At 42.2% G+C, this 14,856-nt stretch overlaps 1 protein-coding gene across 1 annotated transcript in view; it reads right to left on the bottom strand.

Moving 5' to 3' along the window:
• LOC124777392 overlaps positions 1-14,856 on the bottom strand; it is a 102,881-nt gene that overhangs the window by 61,584 nt on the left and 26,441 nt on the right. The window lies entirely within an intron of this gene.

The raw sequence follows: 14,856 nt of genomic DNA, 5'->3' as shown, positions 1-14,856 counted from the left end.
AAAAACATAGAGTGGACAGTTCTCCACAACATGTCTCACCATCTGTTCCGTGACACCACAGCCACAGGTAGCACTTTCTCTACTACCTACTTCTTCAAGATGTGGCGATGTCACCCTTGTGCCAGTTGGATGAGATTTGAGCTTGAGCTTTTGCGAAGACAACGAAACTTTGTCTCGAAACCTGGCAGAAAATCCAAAGAGATTCTGGTCGTATGTCAAGTATGTTAGCGGCAAAAAACAATCAACGCCTTCTCTGCACGATAGCAATGGAGATACTATCGACAACAATGCTACCAAAGCAGAATTATTAAACACAGCCTTCCGAAATGCCTTCTTAAAAGAAGACGAAGTAAATATTCCAGAATTTGAATCAAGAACAGCTGCTAACATGAGTAACGTAGAAGAAAATATCACCGGAGTAGTGAAGAAACTTAAATCACTTAATAAGAGCAAGTCTTCTCGTCCAGATTGTACACCAATTAGGTTCCTTTCAGAGTATGCTGTTACATTAGCTCCATACTTAACAATCATATACAACCGTTCGATCGACAAAAGATCCGTACCAAAAGACTGGAAAGTTGCACAGTTCACGCCAATATTCAAGAAAGGCGGTAGGAGTAATTCACTAAACTAAAGGCCCGAATCATTAACGTCCATATGCAGCAGGATTTTGGAACCTATATTGTGTTCGAACATTGTGAATTACCTCGAACAAAACTGTCTATTAACACACAGTCAACATGGATTTAGAAAACATCGTTCTCGTGAAACACAACTAACTCTATTCACATGAAGTGCTATTGACAAGGGATTTCAGATCGATTCCTCGTTTCTGGATTTGCGGAGGGCTCTTGACACGGTACCACACAAGCGGCTTGTAGTGAAATTGCGTACTTGTGGAATAGCATCTCAGTTATGTGACTAGATTTGTGATTTCCTGTCAGAGAGGTCACAGTTCGTAGTAACTGACGGAAAGTCATCGAGTAAAACAGAAGTGATTTCTGGCGTTTCCCAAGGTAGTGCTATAAGCCCTTTGCTCTTCCTTATCTATATAAACGATTTTGGAGACAATCTGAGCAGCCGTCTTAGTTTTTTTGCAGATGACGCTGTCGTTGATCGACTAATAAAGTCATCAGATCAAAACAAACTGCAAAACGATTTAGAAAAGTTATCTGAATGGTGCGGAAATTGTCAGTTGACTTTAAATAATGAGAAGTGTGAGATCGTCCACATAAGTTTTAAAAGGAATCCGTTAAACTTCAGTTACACGATAAATCAGTCAAATCTAAAGGCCGTAACTTCAACTAAATACCTAGGAATTTCAATTACGAACAACTTAAATTGATAGGAACACATAGAAAATGTTGTGGGGAAGGCTAACCAAAGAGTTCGTTTTACTGACAGGACACTTAGAAAATGTAACAGACCTACTAAAGGAGACTGCCTACACTAAGCTTGCCCGTCCTCCTTTAGAATACTGCTGCGCGGTGTGGGATCCTTATCGGATAGGATTGACGGAGTAAATCGAAAAAGTTCAAATAAATCAGCACGTTTTTCACTATCGCGAAATATGGGAGAGAGTGTCACTGAAATGATACAGGAGCCGGCCGTGGTGGCCGTGCGGTTCTAGGCGCTGCAGTCCGGAACCGCGGGACTGCTACGGTCGCAGCTTCGAATCCTGCCTCGGGCATGGATGTGTGTGATGTCCTTAGGTTAGTTAGGTTTAATTAGTTCTAAGTTCTAGGGGACTGATGACCTAAGATGTTAAGTCCCATAGTGCTCCGAGCCATTTGAACCATTTGAAATCAGACAGAATTTCGGCTGTGCATGAGTAAAAGCAAGGCGTTTCTCGTTGCGACGGAATCCTCTCACGAAATTCCAATCACCAACTTTCTCCTCCGAATGCGAAAATATTTTATTTACACCAACGTACATAGGGAGAAACGATCACCACCATAAATTAAGGGAAATCAGAGTTCGTACGGAAAGATTTAAGTATTAGTTCTTTCCGCGCGCTATATGAGTTTCGAATAATAGAGAATTGTGAAGGTGGTTCGATGAACTCTCTGCCAGGCACTTAAATGTGATTTGCAGAGTATCCATGTAGACGTAGATGTAGAGGATGATCGAACTGTGAAACCTTCCTCAAATGGTAGATTGTGCAATTCTCTGGAGTCTGTCTTAAGAATTAGCACCCTGGCGTCTTTGATTGTGAGATTATTTGGGACAGAACTGGATAGAACAGGCAACCACTATGTGGAAGCTGTTGTGGTAATGCCATTAATAGTCAACATGCCCCTTCTGTCTTATTTGTATGTGCGCTGTTGTCCATTGCTTTAGCGTAATATACAGCAGTTGACTGTGGCCAGACAGTTTATTAACTCTGTACTTTCGCCGAAAAGAAATTCAGAAACCTCTGCACCACCAGAAGCAGATACGAATTTTCTTCCGTGGAGAGTAAGTCCGGATGATCTCTGAACAGTAGTAGCTTTTGAGGTGGCAGTATCTATAGGAGTTAACGATATTCTTACGACCGCCGCTGAAGAGATGTAGCTTTCTATGCATAGCCAATATGAGGCTCAAAAGACCTGTTCCCAAAAACCATCAAACTCCTTTCTCTCCATGTTCCTTTATTTTCCAGTGTACTGGCTACTACTTCCTTTCAGCAAGACGATCGAATGATGGGTTGGAATACGTCTGTCAAATGCAGATTTCTCAATATATTTAGAACAGCAAAATACTTGAACATTATGGATCTAAATCAACGATTTTTCTTATTTTTTAGTGATGTTTCCGTTTGAAACAGGGAATACATGGGGAGAGATCCGGCGACCTTTTGTTCAAGGTATGGTTTGTCAAGCATGAAGAGGAAATCTCGCCGGGTGCGGGCGGACATTACCTTGCTGAATCGTAAGCCCTCTGTGGCTTGCCATGGAGGGCAACAAGACTGGGCATAGAATATCGTCAACGTATCGTTCTGCTGTGTGGGTACCACTGATGCCTGCTAAAGGGGTCCTGCTATGAAAATGAATGGCACCCAATACCATCCTTTCTGGTTGTTGGGCCTTATAGAGGGCGACAGCCAGGTTGGTAATCACCACTCTTTAGGGCATCCCCAGATTCGCCTTAGCCGGTCATTGGGGCTCAGTTAGAAGTGGGATTCATCTCAGAAGACAATTCTATTCCAGTCAATGAGATGCCTGGACGAAGTCGTGTTTGGAGACGTCCCGGACGCCGATAGAACACAACCTGAATGTCGCGCGCCATATGGCCTGACGACCTGGAGTGATGATCAGCAGGGTCATTTTTCATGGCAGGACTTCTTCGCCTGTCTTCCTTGGCGTCCTTACTGCACAGCGGTTCGTCGACGGTGTTCTACGTTCCGTTATGTTGCCCTTCATCGTAATCATTCTTGCCTAACATTTTTTCAGGATAACGCCCACCCACAAACAAATTTCTACTAATATGTATTTGGGCTTTCCGAACTCTATCTTGGCCAGCAAGGTCGCCGGACCTCTTCGCAATTGAGAATGATGGGAGCAATATGCCGTTTGTGGTGTAATTCACTTGCACCATGCAAACTTCCATTTAATGAGCGCGACATTCTCGCACTGACATCACAGTACATTTAATTTCTTATAAGATTTTCGGATGTCAACGTGCACTAGTTTGAAAGGATTAATAGCAGACATTCAGAGGACGCAAGACAATAGAAGGAACTGAGGCCTGGTAGTGTCAAACCTAAACTCTCCAAACTCAACCTAAAAGATTTCTGCTGGCAATATCTTATTTCTTGCAGAAGTACTTCAGCTCCACTTGCATTCTACGACTATAATTAACTTGAATGAATGGAATAGTCGACAATGCATTTGGTACCTGGGAGCTTCATGGCTACCTCAAGAAGCACAAGACACTAAAATGCATTCAAAAGCTCGTAAACTGTTCATCAAACAAGGATACCCGATCCCACTATCGTGACGTGGGTTTTCTCTATGTGGCCAAGGAGATGCCGAAAACATGCATACCAAAACACCATGGCTGACATCTTCCTATTCCGAGAATGAGATACCGGAGAAAAGGTAAGTTCAGAATTCCCGCCGTGAATATAAGTCCCAAGTCTCGTCTCGATATTTCAGTTGATGTGAGCTACGTCTTCAAAACGAAGAGGACTGGGTTTCAGTCCCAGCCTGTCACGCTGTTTCCATCTGATAGTTAGATGCAGATTTCCGTTTGTCCCATTACTGATAAATTTAATTTGAAATAAATTTATTACCATTGTCATTACTACATTCGCTGCTATTAGTTGCTGTCGTCTTTGGCTCGAAGACTGGTTTGATGCAGCTCTCCATGTTACTCTATCCTGTGCAAGTCCTTTAATCTCCAATTAACTACTGTAAACTGCTTTCCCTTGAACCTGTTTACTGTACACATCACTTGGCAACCCTCTACAATTTTTACTCCCTCACACTTCTTCTCCTTTACCACATGAACGATTCCCTGGCGCCTCCAGAGGGGCCCTGTCAACTGATCCCTTCTTTTAGTCAAGTTGTGCGTTATTGTTTTAGTTTCTAATTCGAATCAGTACTTGCTCATTAATTAAACCATCTACCCACCTGTTCGTCAGTAGTTTGTTCTAGTACAACATCTTCTATTCTCTTCTGGTGTCAGCTGCTTATTGTCCATATTTCACCTTCGTACAAGGCTACACTCCAGACAAATACCTTCAGAAATAACTTCCTAACAGTTAAATTTGAATTAGGAGTTAAAAAAATCCTCTTCTCTAGATATGCTTTTCGAACTGTAGCTGATCTGCATTTTATATGCTGCTCACTTCGGCTATCGACTGTTATATTGCTGCCCGAATGGGACAACTCATCTGCTGCTTTAGTGTATTATTTCCTAATCTAATTATACTTTTGAATATGGCAGGTCAACATTTCAGGAATCTTATTAGCTTGCTTGATAACCCTATATGTTAAGACGTATTTCACTACATAATGTGACGGAGACATAACCCATTTGACAGATAATGAAATTAAATAAACGAATTATTCTTCGACGCTTGACGGAACATGACAATAACATCATAAAAGAAACATTTTTCAGATGTTGTGCAGCCGTCACTAGTTTAATCACAATCCATCATGTTGTCACTTGATGATAGCATAAGAAGCTGAATCCCAATTTGTGAGTAAATAAATAATAGTTGCAGAAACTCACGAAAGTTTTCCTTTGTGATATCGAAAAGAAGCATTCTGTACAATTGAAGAACTAAGACCTGAAATTTGTAAATATTCAGTGAACTGTACATGTATGCCTCTAACAGTAACAACAACAAGGAACTACTGCCTTTCGACATGTCTATGATCAGACCAAGAGTAAAGTTACACGATTTGTTTTCGTATCAATGTGTGCGGTCCAAGTATCTACAAGGAATAGTGTACTACTCGTAGTGATGTAAGGCAGCGTAAGAACAGTCACGTAAATGGATCCTAGCCGACGGGATCTGGAGACTCGTGTCACTCAGTGACGATCGCTTTCAAACCAGGCACGAGTTGCCACTGCCAATGAATGCATGTCCATCTGAACCAGCTGCCGAGCAGTCATCGCGAAGGTAGCTGCACAGGCTCGAAATTTCGGGTAGGAGACAGGAGACATACTTAGCTGCACGTCTTGAGTGGGCCAGACAGTACAGAGACGGCCTGTGGATGGGTGGAGGTGTGTAACGTTGTCAGGCAAGTAACTGCGTCTCTTCTGAAATTATCAACGTGTCGACTGGACTAACGGCCCAATGAGGCGTATAAGCTGCAGTATGTAGAGCTTGTAGTTCAGGACAGTGGTGGTTCTCTGCTGTTTTGGGAGTGTTTCTGTTACCATGACTTTGATTCGCTCAATAAGGTTAATATGAATCTGAGCCAGAAGGATTATTTCAACATCGTCGGTGACGAAGTGGTTCCCTGTCTTCTATATCTTCCTGGTGAATATGCTGTGGATACTCGCACTGTAGAAGATGACTACAGTCGTTTTCTCAGGGCTGCATGAATACATTACTGGTTTCACGAACACCCAAGCATCATACCGCACGAGATGGCCATTGGATAACCCAATCCTTGTGCCGCATACAGTGTCTGGAACTATTTGTAACAGTAGCTGACACACGGCAGCTGACATACCCCTCAGATTGGTAGCTCTGCGGCATCTCATCGTCAGTGGGAGGCTTCAGATGGATACTGTGTATCTGAAGAAACTTTTGGTACTCTCTTCCTCGCCGAACTGACGGAATTTTCGATGATAGAGACGGTAATACCGTGATGCCATTGCGTGATCCTTCAAGCAGATCCTTGAAGCTGACTGTCTTATTGTAACTTATTGATGTAAGGAAACAGTGGGAATCGTACAGTTAACTGGTAATATGTCAAAAATTTATTCAAAGCTTTATCTATGTTTCAGCAGATATAAACCTTTGTTCCCCTGAAGAACTAGTAACGCGTCTTAAATAATGTACGAAAAGATAAACCAAGTCATAAGGTTCAGTCAACAGTGCAATTATGCTTATAAATGCTAAGGTATAGCCACAAGATTTATCAACAGTAAATCTAGGTAAAAGTTTGAATAAGCTTTTGACGTGCTACTGGTCGGCGTTATGATTCCTATAGTTTCCATAATTTTGCTGTTGCTGACTGCTGCAGTGTTCAAGATTTTACTGACGTTTGTATAGTAGATGATGTGGAGCATTAGTACTAACTTATGGTGCAGAGTGTTGACTCTACGCCGGCTGCGGCGGTTTTAGGCGCTTCAGTCCGGAACCGCTCTGCTGCTACGGTCGCAGTTTCGACTCCTGTCTCGGGCATGGATGTGTGTGATGTCCTTAGGTTGGTTACGTTTAAGTAGTTCTAAGTGTAGGGGACTGATGACCTCAGATGTTAAGTCGCATAGTGCAGAGAGCCATTTGAACCATTTTTTTTGTTGATTCTGCAGTTACTTGTTTCGCATAATAATTAATGTAGCCATGGATGGTGTTTCTTCACTTTTAAAGTTATCTCCAAATAAAGTCGACATCAAGCTACAGTGATTCTTTCATCATCGCTAATAACATCGTACTTTTATTGAGTTTTGATAATATTGTTAGGGACAGCGATATAAATACAGTTTTACTCGTAGTAAGGCAATCAGTCGCAAAATGTGTTATTGATGGTTGCTGGTTTCAGTCTTTGACTATCACCAACGTACCGTTGACTGTCTACTGTAGCGATATGTGGAGACAGCAAGCGCAGTAAGACGTATGGCACAAGGCACATCGGTCAACTGCTCGGTGTCCTCTGTGAACGGAAGAGGAGGCGTCACAAGCTGCTAGCATGAAGTCTCCTTAGTTCTGACCTATGTGTGCTTACTGACAGATGGTTAATTTCAGTAAATAGGAGAAGTGGGAGATAGCATACAGAACAAATATAAGGATAGGAGAAGAGGACTGAGTGTCGTACGTACCCCTGTACAAAGCAGGAGTCGATACAGTCAGCAGCGATCCGGCAGCCGAGTTCCACTTTGAGTTCCCTGGACTGGCTCCACGTGAGGTGTCGGAGCTCCGCCACGGCTCCGGCGCACCCATCCCACTCCCCCGGCCCTGCAGGCGGCGGTGGCGGTCTGTAGCTCGAGATGCTGGCTGTCAGGTGGGCCACGGTTGGCACAATGGCGGACGGCGACTCCAGGGTTTCGCAAGTTCCGGTCAGCATGTGGACTGCTGCAAAACGATGTTCGGTCATCTCGGACTCTGCGCTCTGACGACTCACAAAAGCTTTCGTTGACTACTTCTGTCTATAACTATACTAACGTGCGCGCAGTTTATGATGGCGGCCGAGTTTAGGTTCGTTCTGCGCCTCTGACGTCACAAAACACAGTCAGCCAATGAACAGAGAACGACGTTGCCAGAGCTCGACTGCAGTGCAGATCACGGACGAGTGTCTTCAGTTTTAGAAACGTTCAGTCATAAATAAAGTAATTGAACAAAAGCAATGTCTTGATAGCAGTCTTTCTTTTACAGAAAGTTTGGAAAAAGCATTCTTTATACCAATTGCTTCATATTCTATTAATTAATTAAACCAAACAAGCAATAAGCCTCCTAATTCAGGCGATAGCAAGGAAAGGTGTTTGTATCATTCTCACTATCGCTTTTTCGTAATAAAGAACAGCAGTAATTGTTCATTTCCTATTGTACTTCGACGAAACGTGAGTAATTCATAATCATACCAACAGTGTTTGTCGGTATCTTGCGTGATATTTTAAAGTCCTGCAGGAGATTTATTGAATGACGAGCTGCGTTAGTGTAATGTTTAAAGTTTATGGCTGTTAAGCAAAAGGTTCTGAGATCAAACCTTGATCTGAGCTTAATATTTTCTCTATTTTAAAAACAATATCGAAGTGTCTTACTTCATGAATTTTATTCGTTTGAGTGTAATTTTTTGAAATTTCTAGTGGCAACTAAAATCGACCATACGGAAGGTATACGTTATGGACTTTTACCTCTGCAAACTCTTCAAAATTTCGTGCAATGGTTTACTACATCTAATGCTGCACAATAACTGCATTGAACATCGAAACAAAATTAAGTCATTTATGGGGGGAAGGTATCAGTCAAGAAGATGTGTAAAAATCAAATTTTTGGGCCAAATAGTTTTTGTGAAATCGAATGATAAAGTGTGTCAAAGCAGTCGAAACACCATGTGTCAGCACAGGTCTGCACAGGCGAGCAGTGCAATGATGACAAAATCGCGCACATCGCGGAATGCGGGGAGCACGTCTCTGTAGCAGTGAAAGAGTTAATGCGGCCGTGGTGGCTTTACTTCATAAACTGCGCGGTCCCCCCTAAAGTTTGCGAAGTATACTATGGCGCTGCTTCCCTTGGCGCATAGAACTGGCAACGCAGCAGTCTCCCGCGTCTGGGGGGGGGGGGGGCATGCACGAACCGCCATGTTAAAAGAATTCAACTATGGCAGCCACTGAAAGTGAAACACTAAGTCAGGAGCAATCAACGCAAGTGAACACGGCAGCAGGTGCACTACACTCTTTCACAAGCAAACGACTAGCATTTCGAAACTAGAATTATATATTAATACCTTCAGGTGCTGATGGGCTTTAACATATATCAACGAGGACAGGTGATAATATGTGCCCCGACCGGAACTCGAACCTGGGATCTCCTGCTTACATGGCAGCCGCTCTATCCATCGGAGACACCGAGGGCACAGAGGATAGTACGACTGCAGGGACAATCTCGCTCACGCCTCCTGCGAGACCCACATTTTCACCTATCATATCCACACACTACAGTCGTAGTGTCCCACTCCAACATACTCATTACTCGTGGAAGACATTCTTACCAAGTCCCGTAAGAGTTCGGCGAATATGTGTGCATCCGCACAGAAGAAGAAAGCCATGGCCGGTATTGCCAGAACTATATACTCATATGGATATGGTGTCTGTTCTCTCGGACATGTCCGAAAGAACAGACACCATATTCATGTAAGTATATGATTAACATTTCAGCTGATTGTCAGCTCGGTCGCCACTGCTGTCGGTCAATTTGATGTATAAGTGGAGAGAGCTGCGCCGTCAGTGTTCTGCACAATGACAACACTTTACACTAGGTTGTCCTTTTAGACGAGCGCTCATTCCGATTACATCACAACGGATGCATCCGTGAGTCGAGGCTCCAAGCAAAGTGAGCGGTGCCAGGTTGCATTCGTCATTTTAGAACTTGCCCATCACCTGGAGTCATTGCATCGGGACTCATTTGGTACAGCCGGACGTTGTGGCCGAGGGGTTCTAGGCGCTTCAGTCCGGAACCGCGCTGCTGCTACGGTCGCAGGTTCGAATCCTGCCTCGGTCGCGGATGTGTGTGATGTCCTTAGGCTAGTTAGGTTTAAATAGTTCTAAGACTAGGGGGCTGATGACCTCAGATGTTAAGTCCCACAGGGCTCAGAGCCATTTGAACAATCAATTGGTACATAACACAACACGGATAGCAGCCGTTACATTTCTTACTCTTCTGACACTTCTGACTTGCCCTGTCTTCGATAATCCATAAAAGAATTCGACACCGCATGTTGCCCCTGCTGTTTTGCCTGCCTCGACAGAGACCGTGTTCGACTGTTGCCCTGACTGGAAATTTCTCCCCATCGCTCGTCCTTTCTCAACATCTGGTCACTGATTGCAGCGACACTGCCAAGGCACAACTACTGTCTACTCACCTCGATCACGGTATGATGTGACCGTGTGTGTCAAAATGGTTCAAATGGCTCTGAGCACTATGGGACAACATCTGAGGTCATCAGTCCCCTAGACTTAAAACTACTTAAACCTAACTAACCTAAGAACATCACACACATCCATGCCCGAGGCAGTATTCGAACCTGCGACCGTAGCAGCAGCGCGGTTCCAGACTGAAACGCCTAGAACCGCTCGGCCACAGCGGCCGGCGACCGTCTGTGTAATTCGACCAAGATTCGACTCGATGCCTGACTAGATTAGAGTCATTGTTGATGACTCTGGTGGTAGAAACGTGTACTAAATTCTATACCCTTTATACCCACCATCACCTACAAATATAATCATCTTTTCTGCCTGCTCCACTGTGTACGCGCAATAAGTGAAACTTCGTTACTTGCTGTCCTTCGTGGTGCTGCAACTGTAATGTACTTGTACGCCTGTAGTTCAGTGACCACTGTCCAATGCTTGGCAGAGTGAGCTTTCCACTATACTACGAACTAGTGATCTTTGGCCTTTTGCGTTTCCATTCTTTTATTGTGCAGAAGAAGAATGACTTCTGAAATTACCCTGTGCTTGCTTTAATTACTATAATATTGTCATCATCGACGCTGAGGCAGCGGTATATAGGACAGTATCTGACGGTTACTGCTGAGTGTAACCGCTCTCTAAACAGCAGTCCATATGAGAAAACCAGTTGCTTCTTTAAATGTGGTTATTCATTCTCTAGGTACTTTGGCTATGCATAGCTCCATTTAAAAATAATAGATCGATGTATTCGTGGGGTCAAAGCGCATACACCTACTTTCATGCCGAGCAGTTAATTCACGGCAAATAATAATCTACAGCTGTGATCCTGCAGTCAGATACAGTACGCATTGGCCACCGTTTCGACTGAGCGTGGTGGCACAATTGTTAGCACACTGGACTCGCATTCGGGAGGACGACGGTTCAATCCCGCGTCCGACCATGCCTATTCACGTTTTCCGTCATTTCTCTTCATCACTTCAGGAAAATGCCGGGATGTTCCTTTGAAAGAGTACGGCCGATTTCCTTCCCTAATCCGAGCTTGTGCTTCGTATCTAATGACATCGTCGTCAACGGGGCGTTAAACACTAATCTCCTCCTTCTCTTCCTAGAATTTCGTGTTGATAAACTACACAGAAATGCAAAATAAAAGTTAAATAAATAATTTAAGATAAGGATTTTATTCTAACGTCTGTAACTGATGCGCCGGCCGTAGTTGGACGAGCGGTTCTAGACGCTGCACTCTGGAACCGCGCTGCCGCTACGGTCAGGGGACTGATGACCTCAGCAGTTAAGTCCCATAATGCTCATAGGCATTTGAACCATTTTTGTAATTGATGCAGACGACAGAGAGCTATGTTGAATAATGTTTGGTCAAGTAAGGACATCTCAAGTAAACGGGAAGTGGTCCTACGACATTTAGTTAAAACACATACCCTTACTAAATGCAGTACAGTTATGTTGAGAGTGTTACCTGAGTGGTAGCAAAATCCCCAAACTAAATAGTCATCAAAGATATGCCGCGACTAAGTCCAATTCGTAATCACAATACACAAAACATTCACCAGCTCAAACCGGTTAAGAGTTTAACAAGATGAAATACAAATTGTCGCATGCGATACCAAGAATTGTTACTCATACTCTGTCCATCCTCCGTCCTGTAATACAAGCAAAAATGTTGGAGTCCTACACAGAGCAATTTCAGACATCCCGAAGTGTAAATTCCCTTCAGAAGTTATAGTAGCAGCTGTTCACTGCCTAGAACCAATCACCTATATAATTGAATCATGCATGTAACCTCAGGGAGGTCTTCCTTCTTTAAGAAATCGACATAAAGTGCCCGGCATAGCTCACTTGAGCTCTTCATTCCTAAAGTTCCAGTCTCCACTTGACTTCCGTAGAGTTGCACTACTGCCTGCTTTTCCATGGGCTGAAGGCCATCCCCACCATCGTCTTAAGTTATAAAATCATTATTTGATTATAGATGACTTCTCTCCAGACTAATACATAAGAACAATATTTAAACAAAGAAATTTCATAAACATTCGGCTACACTCTGATGATTTACAATAAATATAAGTAATGGTTGAAATAAATAGATAAGCCAAGATTCTTGCACAAGTGTGCTCATGATAAATTCCAACAAACTGCCATTAAATATTGTTTGTGCAATTATTTATGCCTTCTTGACACAAGTGCCTTTTGGTTATCTTTGCAATAACGTTGTCCACTAATGCATGTGATTGACCAATTTTTAATTAGCTGATTCTTAATAGCACTTATAGTCAATGTTCACATAAATTTACTGCCAGAACAGTAAACTGTTCATTAAATAACAATGGGTGTAAGGCAACATGTGATGTATTCATGCTTCATTCATCAGCTGTGTAATTGTGGAGAACTCAATATTCTGATAAACATTTGCGCAGTATAAAGATATAAAAGCTGTCGTAAATCAACAAGTAAAATAAAGACAGACGAATGGCTCTCTGCGACTATAGCTATCACGTATTCTGTCACTTACGATATCGTTTGTTGGAATCATATGAAGCATTTAAAAGTTGACAATTCAGAGGTTCATTGTGAAAATTTTTATTAACTGTGATATATTAACTTCTGTAGCTTCAAAGATATTGAAAGTATTGTTGTATCATTGGATGCACTTCATTTTTCTGAGATCGGATATATACTCAGATTTGCATTAATACCTTATTATACGTTCTCAAGAAGCTCTAAGGAGCCATCTTTCAGCTTCTATAAGACTCTTCCATTCTTAGGGCATCTACTGCATCTAAATTCCGAGTTTCTAGATGTACCCAGTTTTAGTAACGCTGCTAGTTTCTGCACCTTGCTGGCCTGTGCCAGTTGCTGGGGGTTGCTCTGCTATGGTTCTCTCACTGAGGCAGCGTTACCGCGCACTGAGCCCCAGGCCCCTATAAAGGCACATTTGCATGCCGAGCGTGAGTTTCCTCGGAAACGCGAAATATTAATTAAATAAATAATCAGTGACAAATAAATAAAGCCTATGGCACACAACTGCAGCGCTGTGTCGCTGATAAAACAAAAGCACAATTACGTTACTCTTATGTTTGATTAAGAAAGGGAGAGCTCTGGTTGAAGTGGTGCGAGAAGCACGTATTTTATTTTATTGTCTGGCACACCGCCATATTTCATGTTATAGAAGAATACTGCGAGTTGCAACCACACTAGGCACTCGATTCTGTAAAGAATTTATATTTATAAAAGTAAGTAGGATTATGAACTGTAGGCTTATTCATTGAATACATCTGATTTAACTAACTGTGTAACTTTTTTATGTTTAGTAGACAATCACCTCTGTACGACGTATTGGCATGGCTGGCAAATTATTGTAATATTGAGATTTAGATTATGAGTCCGCACCTACCGCAGCAGTCTTTGGAAACGATTTAATTACGAAGTCCGATTATTCAGTTTTATTTCACGGTCAACTACGAGTAACATTGCCTTTACGAAAAAGCCATTGTCATGCGTCTGATACCGAATAATTAAACGTCCACGTTCCAGATAAGCAAATACAATTGCAATCACAATCACCATCATACAGATAGAATAATTAACATACTTAAAATAACAATATTTTTTTATTTATTTTATTTATTTTATATTGGCGACTGCGTGTCGGACTTGTTATTTTGTCATTTGTTACATTGTTCTCTTTGTTTCATGTAAAAAATCAACTTTCTGGACCTGGACGTCAATGTATGAGAGATAACAAAATCTGAAGATATTTTCCAATTCTGAAATTTTGCGGGAAGACGCAATGAAACTTCCAGCAAAATAAGGTAAGACGCAGCATCTTGCATTGGTAGGCTTGACCAGACGTATAATTCAGTGTATTAGCTTTTCAGTAAATTCTGTAGTGTTTCTTTTCTGCATAACAGTTTCAGTGATAAATTTCATTCTCAGTACTTTTCCCTAAACAATAACGTATGCAACAATACCAATACACGAGTGTACAATATGGCCGACTTCTGTACGATATCATGTAACATGGCCAGCAGCCATTACCAATAATCTCAAATTCAGTTTATATTTTTAAATTAACAGACAGCCATTGTTGCTACGAGCGATTCATGCTCAACTACATTTTATTTTAAAATCAGTGTCAAAAATTTTCTTGAAACATATATCACGTGTGGCATGGTAATAACTAGAAAACAATACGCAAAAATGGAACAGCAAGGACGTACTATTCAGACGCAATCCGACTCGGACGTGAGACAGGTGTTAGAAAATGACTTTACGACAGCAACCGGTAGTGACGATTCATCAAACATTGACGCAAGTGTTGACGAAAATTTTGACGATAGGCCGTCCACTACAAAAATTTCAAAATCTCAATCAGAGCCCATGTTAATGCATGACGTCACGTCTAATGACGCGGCGGGGACAGAGACCTTGCAAACGGTAAACATTGCCGACATGTTACAAATGCTAATGAAACAAAACGCCGAAAACATGGCAACCTTAAAGGCACAATTAGAGACACAAAATGAACAGTTAAAAACACAAAATGACGAAATCAAA

Source organism: Schistocerca piceifrons, chromosome 2 (assembly GCF_021461385.2).
Source record: "Schistocerca piceifrons isolate TAMUIC-IGC-003096 chromosome 2, iqSchPice1.1, whole genome shotgun sequence".
In the NCBI taxonomy this organism is placed as follows: domain Eukaryota; kingdom Metazoa; phylum Arthropoda; class Insecta; order Orthoptera; family Acrididae; genus Schistocerca; species Schistocerca piceifrons.
Note: the sequence above shows the minus strand (reverse complement) of the source record. Positions and strands in the feature narration are given on the sequence as shown.